This window comes from Canis lupus, chromosome 19, assembly GCF_011100685.1.
Source record: "Canis lupus familiaris isolate Mischka breed German Shepherd chromosome 19, alternate assembly UU_Cfam_GSD_1.0, whole genome shotgun sequence".
Lineage (NCBI taxonomy): Eukaryota > Metazoa > Chordata > Mammalia > Carnivora > Canidae > Canis > Canis lupus.
This window is the reverse complement of record NC_049240.1, coordinates 33,099,471-33,116,380: the sequence shown is the minus strand read 5'-3', so window position 1 is coordinate 33,116,380 and position 16,910 is coordinate 33,099,471. Positions and strand designations below refer to the sequence as shown.

The following is a 16,910-nucleotide window of genomic DNA, read 5'->3' as shown; positions in this document are numbered from 1 at the left end:
TAGGGAATGTTTTCTCTCCATGTAAGGAACTACTTACCAGCCAAGTTCCCAGCTGCCAGCCCAGGACCAGCCTCACAAGCAGGCCTTTTTAAGGATAGCAGTTTGGGATCTGCTATACTAACTCTCATATGATTATTAAGTGAAAAATGTCAAACTTTTTATTATGGAACATTCCAAACATATACACACAAAAAAGAAAATCATACAATGAACCTGCATGTATCCATCACCTGGCTGCTGTAGTTAACACACACCTAGTCTAACTCATCTGTGTCCCCACCCACTTCCCATCCCGCCCTGGATTATTTTGAAGCAAATCTCAGACATCATATTCTATCTGTAAGACTTTAGTCGGTATCTCTAAGCAATAAGAACTCTATGAAAATGGTCTGGAGTGCAAGCTGCCAGTTTGCAAACTCCACCCTAGCCCCATGCCAAGACGACTGGCCACCTTGCTGGACTGCTTCCCCAATCTACCACCAACATCACTAGCACCTTTGTGGCCTGGTGGTCAGAGCTGTGACGCCTGGAGCTGAATTTTAACAGGATATTTGCTCTGCAGGAGAATTCCAGTGGCTGTAACTGTGTGGAATATGGACTGCTTTGTCCTGATCATCTGCACTGGAGGGCAGTAGCAGGACCTGCTCCTACTTGAGCTGTTTTCAGGGAGGCCCACAAGAGGCTCTGTGTTTACAGAACCTGAGAAGTGACTCTGAGCCTCAGGAGAGTGAGGGAGAACAGGATACAGTGGCCACTTCCTGGGAACTAAAAGAGTTTATTTCTGCACAGTCCTGCTCTTGGTGCTGAGAGATTCAGCAAAGAGAGAGGAGAGCACTGGACAAGGAGTCAGGATTCCTGGGATGCTCTTCCTTGGCTGATCCCTGACTAGCTGAATGTCCTTGGCCAAGTCACTTTGCTTCTTTGGCTTTAGTTTTCTTGTTTGTACAAGATTAGGGTCTTCATTCACTCACCCATTCATACACTTCATTCATTCATTCATTCTACAAACAATATATGATATATACTAAGCTTGGCACTGTGGATATGAAGAAAAAGAAGTCTTTAAGAGACAATCCTTGGCCTCAAGGGGCTTGCATTCCAATATAGAGTGTGCATGCACACACTCACATATAGGCTATATTACAGGAATCATATATGACAAGCTCTGAAAAAGAAATGTAGCATATTGAGGAAGTTGAGAGGGGCAGAGTATTTATTGAGCTCCCACTACATACCAGCCCTGACTTCCTCAGATACCTTTACGGATATTGTTCTTCAAGCTTCACAGTGAACCTGCCAGGGACATACTGCTACTCCCAACTGTGTTTGTGTATGCAGGCTACCATAACAAATGCCTAAGCAACAGAAACTTACTTCCTTATGGTCCTGAAGGCTGGAAGTCCAAGATCAAGGGCTGTTTTTCTCCTAAATCCTCTATCCTTGGCTTGCAGATGGCCACCTTCTCGCTGTGTCTTCTCATGCCTTCCGTCTGTGTGTATGTCTGCATCTCATTTCCTCTTCTTATGGATGGACACCAGTCATGTTGGATATGACCTCATTTTACCCTCATCACTTCTGTAAAGGCTCTCTCTCTAAATACAATCGCATCCCGAAGTACTGGGGTTTGGGCTTCAACATACAAATTTAAGAGCACAATTCATCCCGTAGCACCACCCTCCCCCAGCAAATTTTAGAATGGACCACTGAATTTAATTGATGGCCTCCTAGGTAGGAGCTGGGGACCAGGCCAGACCTAACTTTTGGCAAGGCCAAATTCTTTACTACACACCTTTATTTCCTCTGTGCAAATCTTCCTTCCAGACACAGCTTCAAGCCTTTCTGCCTATAACATCTGAGCCCCCCTACACACCCTGTGTCCTCTCATATCCCCGGCACTGACCCTTCTTAATATGGCTTCCCAGACAGGAGTGGTGGCTAAGGACTTGGCCAGCTTTGAGACAGATACTTGAGCTCAAATTCAGACCCTGTTACTTACCAGTTGTGTGACTTGGGGAAAATTACTTAACCTTCAGGCGCTTCAATAAATGTTAGCTATTTTTGTTATTTTTGAGGGTTATTTTTAAGCCCCATGTTATTTACAACTTATGTGGCGTTTGTATGATGGGCTGACTCTTAGTTTTGTGCTTTTTTACATGCCTTTACATCTTAATTTCTGTGTTGCAAACTCTTTGAGGGGAAGGACTTTAGCACTTTGAGGGCAGATACTAGGGCATTCAGGATACAGAGATGAATGGCACATTTTTATTCTACAGAAACTTCTGGTTTTCTGAGGGTGGTAGAGAAGGCAGATAGGTAGATTGATAATTATGGTACAATGCAATTTGTCTCAACATAGAGGTAAACTAAGTATGTTTTGGGGATCATAGGGGGAGGAGAATCTAGTTTGAGGCTTAGGGAGAGGGAGCTGGAGAAGGTCAGAAAGACTCCTTGATGAGGTGACACTTCAGCTGGACTCCTGTTACACTATTGTGATCACAAATCATTGATGTGTATTATAACCACCTGGAGCACTTGTTAAAAATATAGATATCAGGGCCCACCCAACCTACTGACTGAGTATACAGGGATGGGGCCCAATAATCTGCTTTTGCTTTCTGTTCTTTTAGTTTTTTGAACCTGCCTGACTTTTATAGGTATTTGTGTTTTTGAGTCCAGCAGAGAATACCAAGTTTGTTTTGATACTTGTCTTTGTCATTTGAGGTCAGTATAACAAAGTACCATAGACTGGGTGATTTATAAGCAACAGGCATTTATTTTTCACAATTGGGAGTTTAGAAGTTCAAGATCAGGGTGCCAGCATGGTTGAGTTCTGGTGAGAGGCCTCTTCTGGCTTTGCGGATGGCCAGCTTCTAGTGGTATCAGCATGATAGAGAGCAGAGAGAGGAAGCAGGCTTTCAGGCTTTCTTTTTTTTTTTTTTTTTTTTTTTTTTTTTTTTTTTTATATTTTTTCTTTTTTTTTTTTTTTTTTTTTTTTATTGGTGTTCAATTTACTAACATACAGAATAACACCCAGTGCCCGTCACCCATTCACTCCCACCCCCCGCCCTCCTCCCCTTCTACCACCCCTAGTTCGTTTCCCAGAGTTAGCAGTCTTTACGTTCTGTCTCCCTTTCTGATATTTCCCACACATTTCTTCTCCCTTCCCTTATTTTCCCTTTCACTATTATTTATATTCCCCAAATGAATGAGAACATATAATGTTTGTCCTTCTCCGACTGACTTACTTCACTCAGCATAATACCCTCCAGTTCCATCCACGTTGAAGCAAATGGTGGGTATTTGTCATTTCTAATAGCTGAGTAATATTCCATTGTATACATAAACCACATCTTCTTTATCCATTCATCTTTCGTTGGACACCGAGGCTCCTTCCACAGTTTGGCTATCGTGGCCATTGCTGCTAGAAACATCGGGGTGCAGGTGTCCCAGCGTTTCATTGCATTTGTATCTTTGGGGTAAATCCCCAACAGTGCAATTGCTGGGTCGTAGGGCAGGTATATTTTTAACTGTTTGAGGAACCTCCACACAGTTTTCCAGAGTGGCTGCACCAGTTCACATTCCCACCAACAGTGTAAGAGGGTTCCCTTTTCTCCGCATCCTCTCCAACATTTGTTGTTTCCTGCCTTGTTAATTTTTCCCATTCTCACTGGTGTGAGGTGGTATCTCATTGTGGTTTTGATTTGTATTTCCCTGATGGCAAGTGATGCAGAGCATTTTCTCATGTGCATGTTGGCCATGTCTATGTCTTCTTCTGTGAGATTTCTGTTCATGTCTTTTGCCCATTTCATGATTGGATTGTTTGTTTCTTTGGTGTTGAGTTTAATAAGTTCTTTATAGATCTTGGAAACTAGCCCTTTATCTGATATGTCATTTGCAAATATCTTCTCCCATTCTGTAGGTTGTCTTTGAGTTTTGTTGACTGTATCCTTTGCTGTGCAAAAGCTTCTTCAGAGAGTTAGAACAAATTATTTTAAGATTTGTGTGGAATCAGAAAAGACCCCGAATAGCCAGGGGAATTTTAAAAAAGAAAACCATATCTGGGGGCATCACAATGCCAGATTTCAGGTTGTACTACAAAGCTGTGGTCATCAAGACAGTGTGGTACTGGCACAAAAACAGACACATAGATCAGTGGAACAGAATAGAGAATCCAGAAGTGGACCCTGAACTTTATGGGCAACTAATATTCGATAAAGGAGGAAAGACTATCCATTGGAAGAAAGACAGTCTCTTCAATAAATGGTGCTGGGAAAATTGGACATCCACATGCAGAAGAATGAAACTAGACCACTCTCTTTCACCATACACAAAGATAAACTCAAAATGGATGAAAGATCTAAATGTGAGACAAGATTCCATCAAAATCCTAGAGAAGAACACAGGCAACACCCTTTTTGAACTCGGCCATAGTAACTTCTTGCAAGATACATCCACGAAGGCAAAAGAAACAAAAGCAAAAATGAACTATTGGGACTTCATCAAGATAAGAAGCTTTTGCACAGCAAAGGATACAGTCAACAAAGCTTTCAGGCTTTCTTGTGACTCTTATAAGGGCTCCCCCATCATGGTTTCATTTAATCCTAATTACATCCCCAAAGCCCCACCTTCTAATACCATCACTTTTCAGGGTAGAATTTTAGCATATGAATTCTGGGGGGACACACTCACTCTATAGCATTACCGGTTAGCAAGTTCATCTCATTGTCTAAAGTAGACTATATTTGGCAAATTTAAACAAGGACCTCAACTTCTGCAAGAGTTCTTGGTAGGTGATAAGAGACATTAGTGACCAAGACTTACATTTAGAGAATGTGAACTGAAACATTTAGAAGCCAAGTGTGGAAGCTAAGATAAAGGACAGGATTGCTGCCGGAGAAGGATGCCATCAGGCACTGAGAAAGTGCAGGAGACCCATGTTCAAATCAATAAATCTGGGAGGTTAACTGGGGCCCTCTGCTGTAGGAAGGCGTATCTGGGGAGGGAATTGAGGTGAACAGTGCTGGATATCATTGTTCACCATAGCTAGGTATGTTATAACTTGGGACATGAAATATCTCTGGATTCAAATCCTACAAGGAGGAAATGAGTGCAGGATGTCCTCTTTCTGAACAAATAGGCCTTCATTTCTGTCCCTGGAATTAAGAAAATGGATAATAAATTCGTTAAAAACCAAGCAAGAATTAAAATTAATAATAATAGATCAGTATTGTTTTCTTTCGAAGAAAGTCTTCTGAGACTAAAAGCAGTTTGTTAGCCACCGAACTTATCAAACCCCTTCCTGTTGTAAATGGGCCCAGTAAGATGCAGGTGAAGTGTCTTGCTCAAGTCATTTGGCTCCTGCTTCCAGAGTCTGCACCAGAATTCAGGTTTGACACCTGTGTGGAGCTCTTGCTATAGTTCTTTGGGCCTCAGCTGCATGTGAGAATGACCCAGAGTGGGTTCAGATCTGTAGATGTGATGTAAAGATGCTTGTGAATCACACCATATCCTCAACATGGTAGGCAAAAATGTACAAATCCTCCACTTTTGCCTTCTGGAGAAATATGAGATCACTTTATGAGGGGCAAGACATTTTACAGAGCTTCCCTAGGCATCCCTGCAGCCCATGCTAACCCAGGAATGAGTTCTCTCTGGTACCATAGTCCATCTTCCAAGAGTGCTAGGTCAATAGCTAAAATGGCCACGGAAAGGTCTGGGATGATGGTGGAACTGACAAACTTTTGGCTCTCACACACCTGCTCAAGTGATATGGGTCCTGGGGCCATGGAGGGGTGATGGTGATTGGTTAGGTCATGTTTTGATCATGTTCTGCAGTGGTTGTTGATCATGTTCTGCAGTGGTTGTTGCTAAAAGAAAAAGACTAGGAATTCAGAGACCCAGGACTTATGTCTGGCATGTCTCATGCTAACTTCATAATCTGGAACAAATGTCTTGACCTCTATGTATTAAGACAGCAAGTGCCTCAAGGCAAAGACTGAAGTTTATTCTTAGCATGGAGCATAGTGCCCAGCATGTTGAACATTCAGAGTCCCAAAAGAGCTTGGCTTAGGGATGCTCTTGAGCTACTGTTTGCAGTGGAAATAATCCCCACTTTTGCTCTTCGAGAATTGTCTCTCCCAGTCCTAGCATGGTTGCTTTCCCTTTTCCTCACTAACTAACTACCCTCTCTCATTACCCCATCACTCAAGACACTTTCTCTCTCATCCATTTAGCTCTGTCCTTCTCTCCACTGAGGGGGGCGACTGCTTTATGAATGAAAGAAGCATAGGGTATAGGATGGAGGGAAGGGCTGTGTGGATTTCATCCAAGTATGCAGGATACTGATGGAAGAACATGGTAGGTGTAGGGTGAGCAGTGGTCCACCTGAGTATGTCCTGCATGCTCACTAATGGGTTGTGACTGGATGAAGGTGTGCATACTTTAGCCAGCAGGCTGCAGAATCACTCCACAATCATCTCTTCTGATGTACTAGGTACCTTGGAGCAAGGAATAGAACAATATTAGATACTTTCCCCTCCAAAGGAGTTCAGGCACAAACAGTGAGATACTCTAGAAGAGCTCTCTATCATAGAAAGTGATAGTATATGGAGAGGCTTAGTGTAGATCTAAAGTTGTCTTCCCTGAGTAGCTTTATGTGTGGTCACTTGTGGTTGGGGATGTAATGGTGAGCATACAGACATGGTATTGTTAGTGCTTGTGTAGGTGTGAGTTATTACCAAAAATAAATATGTGGAAAAGAAAAAGGTCATGCATAGACCAATGCTGAGATTGTGACATGAACCAAGGATCATGATTTTTCTAAATCTGTGCATTGAGGCTGGGCATGGCCTAGGTCACAAAGAGCCCCGAAGAATATATAAAAGAAGGTGGCTTTGAGAGCAACGAGGAGCCAGCTGTAAACTAGGAGTGACATGTTGGATTTGCACATTCTTGTCATCTTTTTTCTTTATAATTTTTTTTTAAGATAGATCATTGTGATCATATGCAGGGGAAGAATCAGGGGATCAGGACTGAATTCAGAAGCTGTTGTGGTAAGTTCCTAGCTAGTGCAGTGGCCATCAGGATGGAAGGAGGGAGACAGACTTGCAACCTGAGCAGGAGGATGGGCTTTAGCAGGGTCCTGTAACTCACTCGGTCTAGAGAGGCTGAACAGAGGGTAGTGTTCAAAGCTGACACCCAAGTTCTATTTGGTTTGGTTTGGTTTCATTGTTCCTTGAGTTTTTACTCCCAGTCCTAGCAGGAGTTATTGACAAAGACTCTAGTTTCCTATAAACCATGTTGACCAAAAAAAGATCTTGTTTCTCTAGGGGGTGGGGAAAGTATAAAATTCTGAATTGTCACTTGGAATATGGCTTGAGTGAGAGGAACTCAGCCACAGGCAAGCCTGTTCCCCCCATCCTGGAAGGAGCTTGGGACTTCCTAGGTCACCAGAGCTTTGGGGAAAAACCAGAGCTTCCATATCTTACACAGGCTCTAGGGTTTCATGGTAATTTAGGCTTCTTTCTCTGCTCTGAAGAGCTGCCTTTTCCCCAATGGGAAGAGAATGCTTCAGGTCTCGATGCTCCAGTCCCAGGACCCAGATGCAGGTTGTCTGCTCCCAGCTGAGGCCTCCTGGGCTGCCTGCCCCAGCCAGAACCAGCACTGTGTGCCCTGGACAGAAGCCTCATCCTCATCATTGTCCCGGAGCCCATGGAGGCCCCCACCTGAGTCTGTGGTCTGGTGGCTAGTGTGAAGGTAGAGATGCTGCTGTCAGGTGGAGGACAGGTGAGTATGTGGTACTGGCCATGGATGGAAAGGAAAGTGAATGTGCAGCTTTCAAGACTCCAGCTCACTGAGGACCACTCAGGCCCTTGGGAAATAGATCTGCCTCCCTAGATGCCACCTGGCAAAAGCAGAATCTTTTCATGATGTCTCAGTTAATGTGGCCACTACCGGGAGTCAAGCCTTGCTTGGTGAAGGGATAGATTTTAAAGCCACTGTCTGAGCTAGAAAAAAACAGGAGAGGCCATATTAATAGAGAACATCTATGGAGCACTGACTCTGTGTCAGGCAGCATGCTAAGAAATCAGTAGGTAAAATTATACTTCATTTTCATGAGAATGCTTTATATTATTGCCATTTTACAGATGAGAAAACCAAGGCTCTGCAAGTTAAGCCACTTGTTTAAGACCACAAAGATTACATATGGTTGTGGTGGCTTTGAAATGTGCGAACTTGCCTGGGTTAAGGGAATCCTCAAAGTTATTGTTCTTGTATACGAGTTAAGGTGGGAGCTGCAAGACAGAATCTTGTGGGAGATTTATGGGTGGAAAGGAAGCAGCAGCCCTTTAGCTCACACACATTATCCCTGACCTGCTGTCTCCTCGTTGCTGTGAAGCCTGCATCCACTTCACCATCTCCTGACTCCTTTAGCTTTCCTAACTCCTCAGCCAGGTGTGCATTTAGGTTGTCATAAAGGACTCTGGGTTCTGCAAGACACTCACTCACTCAGGTCAGAGGAAAAGTAGAGCTGACATAGGTTTGAGTCCATCCTGTAGACTCTGGCATATAGTTGTGGGTTCCACCTTATTCTTCCTCTCCATATTCCCTTCTCAACTGCCTGCCCTACAGATGTCAAGCTCCAATACCAGATGCAAAGACACATCTAAGAGAGAAAGCTCCCACAATTGTGCAGGGCAATTTCTCTGTAAAAAAAAAAAATCCTTTATGTAAGGATTTAGGGTCACATAAGCATCTATGGTGTGCCTATACATGTGTGTGTTTGGATACCTATACACACATGCATATCCTACAGGTTTATACATGTATATAGAGAAATATCTTCTAGTGGTTCTGCTTCTCTGGTTGAACCTTGACAAAATAATGCCGCCAGGATCTGATTTTGGGTAGTTTTACTGCAGGACCCGCATGCGCACTCAACCTCTCAGATTACATGGCAGTTGGTGGGAGGTGGGTTCCGCTTTGGACAGGTGGAGATTGAGTTGCCCGTGGGCTGTTTGGGTGGGCGAGTCACAGGCTGTTGGAGGTGCCTAAGAAGCCTCCTGTGCAGTGGATGATCAGGGAAGGGGGAATCCATGTGGGCTGGCTGGAATTGGAAACAAGTTTTATGGTGGTAAGACCTGATTTAAGTCTCAAAGGTAGACAGGGGCTGGTTAACCTGATGGGAGGAGGTGGGCACTGTAGATGGGAAAACAGCAAGAGAATGGACTGTGGGAGGAGTGTACAAGATCTGACATGATCAGCCTGGAGAGTCTAGGAAAGATGTATTGATTATATGGCCATTGTGATCTATACAGGTTTGTGAATTGTATCTCCTCAAGGATGTGGTGGGCTTTAGGCATTGTGTATTGCACCTGGTAGAGTAAATTTCTAGTTTAATTAAATTAACGCTGCCTCAAACATTTTGTGAGCACCTACTATATGGCAGCATTGTGTTCAATATAAATATGAATAAAACATGAATTGTGTCCTAGAGAAATCTGTGTTCAGATTATAGATAGTGAACATATTTTTGTTAGGAATGAATGGAAATCTTGGGCTAATAATCTTGGGCTGGCTGTGGACTCCTGATTCCCTTTTGGGCTAACTGTGTGGATGAAATGATGAAACTCAGGTTAGTCTATTCACACACCCGTCCCCTCTCATCATTCATCCAAATCTGGCTTGCTCTACTTACCTACCTACCTCTCTTTCATCTCTCTCTGCCTATTAATCATCGGTTGTGTCTTCTTTTGTTAAATGGGAGCAAGATCTGAGCATCCTACAGAACTAGTCGTATGCAAAATCATAATTAAAAGAAGTAGATAAGAAGAAAGTGGGGAGAAACATATGTTGGAGCGACAGGGACTGGCTCAGTATTTCAACTGAGCATGGGATTTGGGGCCAGGCTTAATAAAAACTAAGACGAAAAGAAGAAAGACAAGGATGTATGTTTGGTTGTCCAGTCAGAGATGTCTGAACAGAGAAGGAATGCAAGCAGGAAGCTGGATCTTCCCCAGCAATGGGTAGAAAGAGAATTTATTGTGTCGGGGCTGTGTAGGGACACCAGGGAGCATAATGGCCACAGTCTTTCCCTGCAGTTCTATAACAGCAGGTAAATGCTCCTCAAATGTTTCTCCTATCGACCCTCTATAAAGGCTAAGGGCATAACATTAAATCTTTTTCAGCACAGGCTTTTCTGTGGTGAACTAAGATAATAACGTCCACCACATTACATTCTGATGATCACACTCAGAACATGGACTGAGCCTAGGGTACTGAAAGGGCTGGTTAGCTGGCTTCAGGCTCTGTCATATTGTGTTTATTTCTAGAGAGCCTTTGGCTCACAGTCTTCAGTCTCCCTACCAGAAAGGTCTCTTTATCTCTTAAATACCTTGTCACCGACTCAGAACTTGCTCAGTTTTGGGGATGAGAGAGCGGACCCTCGGCCAGCCTGCCGTCCTCCCTTTCTCAAAGCCAGGAGCTAAAACACTGTGCCAAGAAGGTCTCTCAGCTTAAAAAGAATTATGACAACCACACCTTTCCCCACACCGTGGAATAACTTGGGAGGCCCTTGGAGAATGGTGCCTAGAGTTATAGTGTCCGGAGCTGGCATATTTCCACTGGCTTATTTGCAGTGGGGCTGATCCAGGGCATGGCCAGTTACCAGGTGGGCGCCTGCAGCTCCTCTGTGTCCAGTATGTGACAGTATCAGCTGTACTGGTCCCCAGAATTTATCCCACCTCAGGGCCAACCCTTGGAGAAGCGAGGTCAGCCCCGAGGGCCTCCTGGAATCGTGAATGGTGAAGCAAGTGCTCCTGGCATGAAGGTCATGTGGCCATTTTCCCCCAGAAGAGCCATTGAGCACCTGCTAGATAAAGCATCTGAGTTGCTGGAGTGTGTCTCAAGGAGGCAGCTGGCAGGAGAAGGAACACAGAAAGGGGAAAAGGAATGACAGAGATGGGCCTGGGCCTTGAGGATTATTCAGAGAGGTCTAGAGAAGGCTGGATTCTATCTAAAATGATATGACACAGCAAAAACAAGCAGACCACCTAATTATAAGTGCATAGCTGTGTGCCTCAGACTGCCTATGTGACTTTGAGCAAATCATGGAACCTCTATGCTCTCAGGTTCCTCATCTTTATGAAACAGGAAAAGCAATAAATCTGCAGCTTTACTGGATGGGAATGAGAGAAAGAGAAAGACCACATGTATGAAAATACAGTGGAGCAGGGGGCAACCTGTGTGGCTCAGCGGTTTAGTTCCTCCTTCAGCCCAGGATGTGATTGATCCTAGAGACCCAGGATCGAGTCCCATGTCAGGCTCCCAGCATGGAGCCTGCTTCTCCCTCTGCCTGTGTCTCTGCCTCTCTCTCTCTCTCTGTCTCTCTGTCTCTCTGTGTGTGTGTCTCTCACAAATAAATAAAATCTTAAAAAAAAAACACAATGGAAAATAAAAACGAGTCACATGGAATTGCAAGTTGATACTATCATCAGCATAATAACTACTGATTTTAAAACAGTACCTGCGAAATAAAAGGCCGTGGCTTCCGGATAAGACCTGGCTGGTAATGCCAGGCTGAGCCTGGAAGTCCACTCCAATGAGGTGGCATTCCCCTGCCCTTTCTCCCCAAAAGGTTCTATCAGACAATTGCTTCTTCCACCAGCCTTTACTTGTGCCTCTCTAGACTTCCACACACACAGTATCCCACCCTCATGTTTAGGGGGGCAGCACGCAAGTCACCTTCTTGTCAGGTGGCTGGCTACTGCTCCTACATATAGTGGGGGGTCACAGCCCCTGGGATACTGGTCCAAGAAATCCCTCCCTGCTGGTCCGAGAAATCCCTCTTGTCTCTGCTCAGCTCTCCTTTTCACTTCAGTGTACAAGACATTCCCTTTTACCATCAACACTAAAATTAATATAGTATAATGATGTATTAATAGCATATAGTAATATATAATAACATACAGTATATCAATATGCTATATTTATATGTATATATATATTACGTCTATGATATCCATAGTATATATATATATGTTACATATTATGTTGCTATGCAGTACAATTTCTTATTCCATTTTCAGAAAACCTCACTGAGACAGGTATTATTATTATTATTATTATTATTATTATTATTATTTACCTCCATTTTACATATGAGAAAACTGAGAGCCAGAGTGGTTTAGGTAATTTGCCCAAAGCTCTTCATGTAGGAAATTGTGAAACCATGATCCTGACTTGGAGACTTCTCTTTTAGCCACTGTTCTTTACTGATTTCCCACTGGTTCTCATAATTTGGTAATAATAGATTATGTACCTTTGTAGTAATATTTTTCATTGGTATTCACTGCTATTTGGTGATGAAATAGTTGGGGCAAGCTGTGTACGTGTGTGTGTGCGTGCATCTGATTATCTGTCACTTTCTTGGAGGCAGGTACCAAGTCTTGGGACAATAGATTGGGGACTCTCTCTAAGGGCCATGTGTGCCTACATAAGGCTGGACTCTGGGTAGACAATACGTAAGGCAACAACGTAAAAGAACCTGCAGGAGTGGTCATGGAAACATTCACTGATCACCCTGAGCCTTCAGCTCTGTTGTTTTACCCACTGATCCTCAGGGTCTTTCTGCAGCTTCTTAAGAGTTTGGCAGTTGCTCTGTTGGAGGCAACTGTGAAGTATGCAGCATTGAAAAAAGATGGTGAAAGACACGTTAGCATCTAATTGAAAAGATTGCCTTTTGTGACAAGAGAACTGAATGCCGGTTGAAAAAAACAAGAGTTGGGGTGTGTGTGTGTGTGTGTGTGTGTGTGTGTGTGTGTGAGCATGGACATCTAAAACTTAGATTTTGCACTGATAGCCATTTCCCACTGTTTTCATTGTGAGTTTCCTTTCCTATGTCTCTCTGGGCCAATCTGTGTGTCTTAGCTTTCTCCAGTGAAGACAGAAAAAATGCTTCTTTCCCCTTCATGTGGTTATTACACCTGACAGATAAAAAGCACTTTATGGGCAGTGAGTATTTTATAAACCATCCCTCCAAAAAAAAAAAAATGATAGAAAGCTCCTTCTCCCCATCCTAGCCAACCAAGGAACAGAAATATGGGTGGAGTGTGATCCCCTCCTTTCCAGGTGCAATTTCTGTGCTCATCTCCCCCAACTGCCCGACCCCACTGCCTTGCCTCGGTCCTAGCCCCTTTGCCCCTGCACCAGTGGTCTGCCATACTTGCCTGATTGCTCAACTTCTGGTTCCCACCTCTCAAACCCATCCTATAGTCCTGAGTCAAAATAGTCTGCTCGTAGCACAGCTCTGTTTATGGCTTTTCCTTTACCACTTTCTCTGTTTCCCCATCACACACTGAATAAGGCACGAGCCCCTACCACAGGCCCTAAGGCCCTCCCCAGGGAGGCCTCCAATTTTCCTTTTAGGATTTCTCCCCATGATTTCTCTTCTGTGATCCAAACAGACCCCTGACATGTTCAACAAATATTTTGGGGAACTTAGCAGATGTCAGGAATTGTGCGGGGGTCACATACAAAACAAGTTTAAAAGTGACTTGAATTGGCTTCAACTCAAGTCACTTGGCTCTAGGGGGGCAACTACATGACATGATGTTCTGGCTGCTGCTACAGTAGACGTATGGCCAGGATACTGGAGGGACACTGAGGAAGAGCCAGCCTGGAGCAATCAGAGAGGGCTTTCTGGAGGGGAAGACATATCAGTTAGTCTTTTAAGAAATCATCATTTACTGTATCCCAAGCAGAGCTCTCTGCCTCCTCGTCACACATGCATTTTCTCTTAGATTGAATGACCTTGCCTTACCTGTACCTCCTGAGACATATCCTTCCTTCCTTCAAGACTCACTCAGAGGCCACTTCCTCACCCATGAATCATTTCTAGATTCCCCAATTTAAAGAGACTTCCCCCCTTTGCTCCTGATAGTATTTTGTACATTACCTCTCATGGCTCTTTATCTAATTTGTCTCTGCCTTTATTATAGTTACTTGACACTATTATCTCAATACCCCCTACTCTATGTTTAACTCATTATCTCTCCCTAGCATAGAGCTTTATAGGACTTTTCTGATAACGTTTGAATTAATTGCTTTGTTTTTAATGTTCTCCAAGAGAGGACCAGGAGCCTCCCAGGGTGGATTTGAATGAAAGGTAAAGCCAGGCTTGCAGACCCTGGTGAATAGTGTGTGTCCAGTTGGCTCTGAACCTGGGCTTCACTGAGCTGTGGTCATGGAGGGTCACTGTGTGGCCTACTGCCCTTAGACATGGGCTCTGGCCCCAGTCTGAGTCCCAGCTTCTAGCACCAAGTGATCTAACTGCAGGGAAATGCAGATGTTGGGGAAGTGCTGAATAAGGGGTAAAAAGAAGCTTTGGGGCAGAAGTCTGGGGTTCCAGCCCCACCGTGCCACTGACAGTTGAGTGGCCAAGAACAAGTAGTAGCATAGATCTGTGCCTTAGTTTCCCCAGGTACAAAAGGTGGCATTGGATTTAGGGAGTTTCCCAACTCAAAATTGTACAAACTATGATGGAAATAGTCGAAAGGGCTCATTTATATGTAGGGAAAAGAACATATGTAAATCCTAATTTGAAAAGTGGCCACCCTGTGATGACATGGCATAGGCCAGCTTTCTCCATCCTGTGACCCAAGCTGGAAATACCTTCTCAGTTATTGACGAGAAATTGTACTCTTTTGGTCAGAAGCTGAGAGAACATCAATATGAAATGCCACATTTTATAGCTTCAATGACTTTACTGAAAGCTCATCCCAGCCTGCTGGTCATTGGGTTCTGAGAATAGGCCGTAAAAGGCTTCAGTGCGATATATTTCAGGCTATTTTACCCAGAAAGAGTTTGTAAGCAGGGAAGACATGCGTTTTGAAGAGCATTAAGGGCTTCTGAAATTGTCATTAACAGTTCTCTTTGGTGCTCCACATTAATGAAATGAGTGGCAGTGACAAGAAAAAAAAACAGCAGCCCAATCTTTGTGTTTTGTAATGAATAATAAAGTATTTTAGCCTCTTTAGGGACTTAACACCACGGTAATCCTTTAATCCCTAGAAAAACCAATTTTGTTGACATGAAAAGGGGATATTTAACTTCATCCAATTAATTTTCTACCTTAGAGATGCCATGATTATGAAGACTAGATTGAATAGATTCATTAGAGCCACCATATTGTGTACCAAGTTGTGGCTTTGGTACACCACAAAGTGGCATCAAAAGGGAAAAACCCTGTCACAATTTTGTTTCAGGGTACCCACTTTGAAAATACCAGGGCTTTGAGGCCTTCACAACATCTCAGCCCTGTTGCTTGCCCTGAAGTGCTCACATCTGCAACCACTCAGCCACTGCGCGGCCATTAAACTGAGAACTTGGCTGACATTCCTGCAATACCAGCTCTCTCTCTCTGTTTGAGCTCCAAATTAGTACTGTCCTTGGGAGAAGGCTGAAATGCATGCCGCAGAAACATTCCCAACAGTAAAAAGTTAGCTAAGTGTGAACTCAATTTCAAATTACACAGCGGGGGAAGCACACCATTCAAGTTATCCTCAGAACAATGGATTGGAATTGGAGATGGAAGATAAATGATTGGAGATTTAATTATTTTTGCATTGGACTTCGACATGCAGACATGAGGAGGTTTTAATTCCACCTTCCATGCAACCCCAGACAGAATTGGATTTGCAGGGATGAAAGGAGAGAGGTGATGAAGAACCACAAATAGACTCATTGTATCCTGGCTGAAGATGGTCCTTTAAGGATGAAAAATGGGACACAGAGAATGTCATAACTAATAAGGTGACCCTTATTCTCACCCCAGCATCCCCTTTCAGTGCATGTCATTTACCACCAGCTTGTCCCTGAGGAGCATGATGATATGGGGTGGCATCCGCTGTGTCTTGCTCAGTGCTTAGTATGCCAGTAGTATGTCTGCTACAGTGCTTTCCATAGAGGAATGGCATGGCATGACAATGAAGAAATAACACTGGCCTTTTTATGTGGCCTGTGAGGGAGCCAGTTCCATGGGAAAATGGGAGAATTTGGAAATAGTCTGAATCCTTGTCCTACCACCTTCCATCTCACAGGCTGGGACCAATTGCCTGACTTATGACTTCACTATCTCATCTGTTAAATGGGGAGAATGGTGTTTTTGTGGAGTTATGTAAGGCCATGTCATGAAAACCCCAGCACCATGCTTAGCAAATGGTAGATGTCAGGGAGATACTAGTTTCCTTCTCTCCCACCGTGTGACATTAATCTCAGTTTTTGGTTAACTTTGGCATAAATAATAGAAGTTTCACGGACTATGGCAGGCACTTAGTTTTCTCCATTGGTTTTATACATGGGAAGTGAAGTGACTTACTCAAGGTTAAGTGGCTAATTGATTATAGAATAGACCAGAGTGTGAATCCTAACTCTTGCATTAGATCTATTTCCATCAACTCATGAGGTTTGGATCGACTGACTGGCTCTTGCCTGAGGATGAAGCATATTCCTCATCCAGTTCATTTTGTCCCAGGTTATTGAGTTCAACCCTTTCTCCTCAATCCTCTATTCCTCAGCCTCTATTCTAATCACCGATATTCCTGATTCCTCAAACTCTCTTTGGGTCCCATGTTGCATGTGCCTCAATCCTGAAACCACCATCTACTTTTCCATTTTTAAAATTTATTTAAATTCAGTTTGCCAACATACAGTATAGCACCCAGTGCTCATCCCGTCAAGTGCCCACCTCAGTGCCTGTCACCTAGCTACCACATCCCCCAACCCACCTCCCCTTCTGCAACCCTTTGTTTGTTTCCCAGAGTTAGGAGTCTCTCGTGGTTTGTCTCCCTCTCTAATTTTTCCCACTCTGTGTACTTTTCCATTTTGTTTCAGGGAAGATAGTGGTTTTCTCA

At 43.7% G+C, this 16,910-nt stretch overlaps 1 long non-coding RNA gene across 7 annotated transcripts in view; it reads left to right on the top strand.

The window, feature by feature from the left end:
- LOC102151514 overlaps nucleotides 1-16,910 on the top strand; it is a 190,194-nt gene that overhangs the window by 43,229 nt on the left and 130,055 nt on the right. The gene's annotated exons all lie outside the window — the stretch shown is intronic.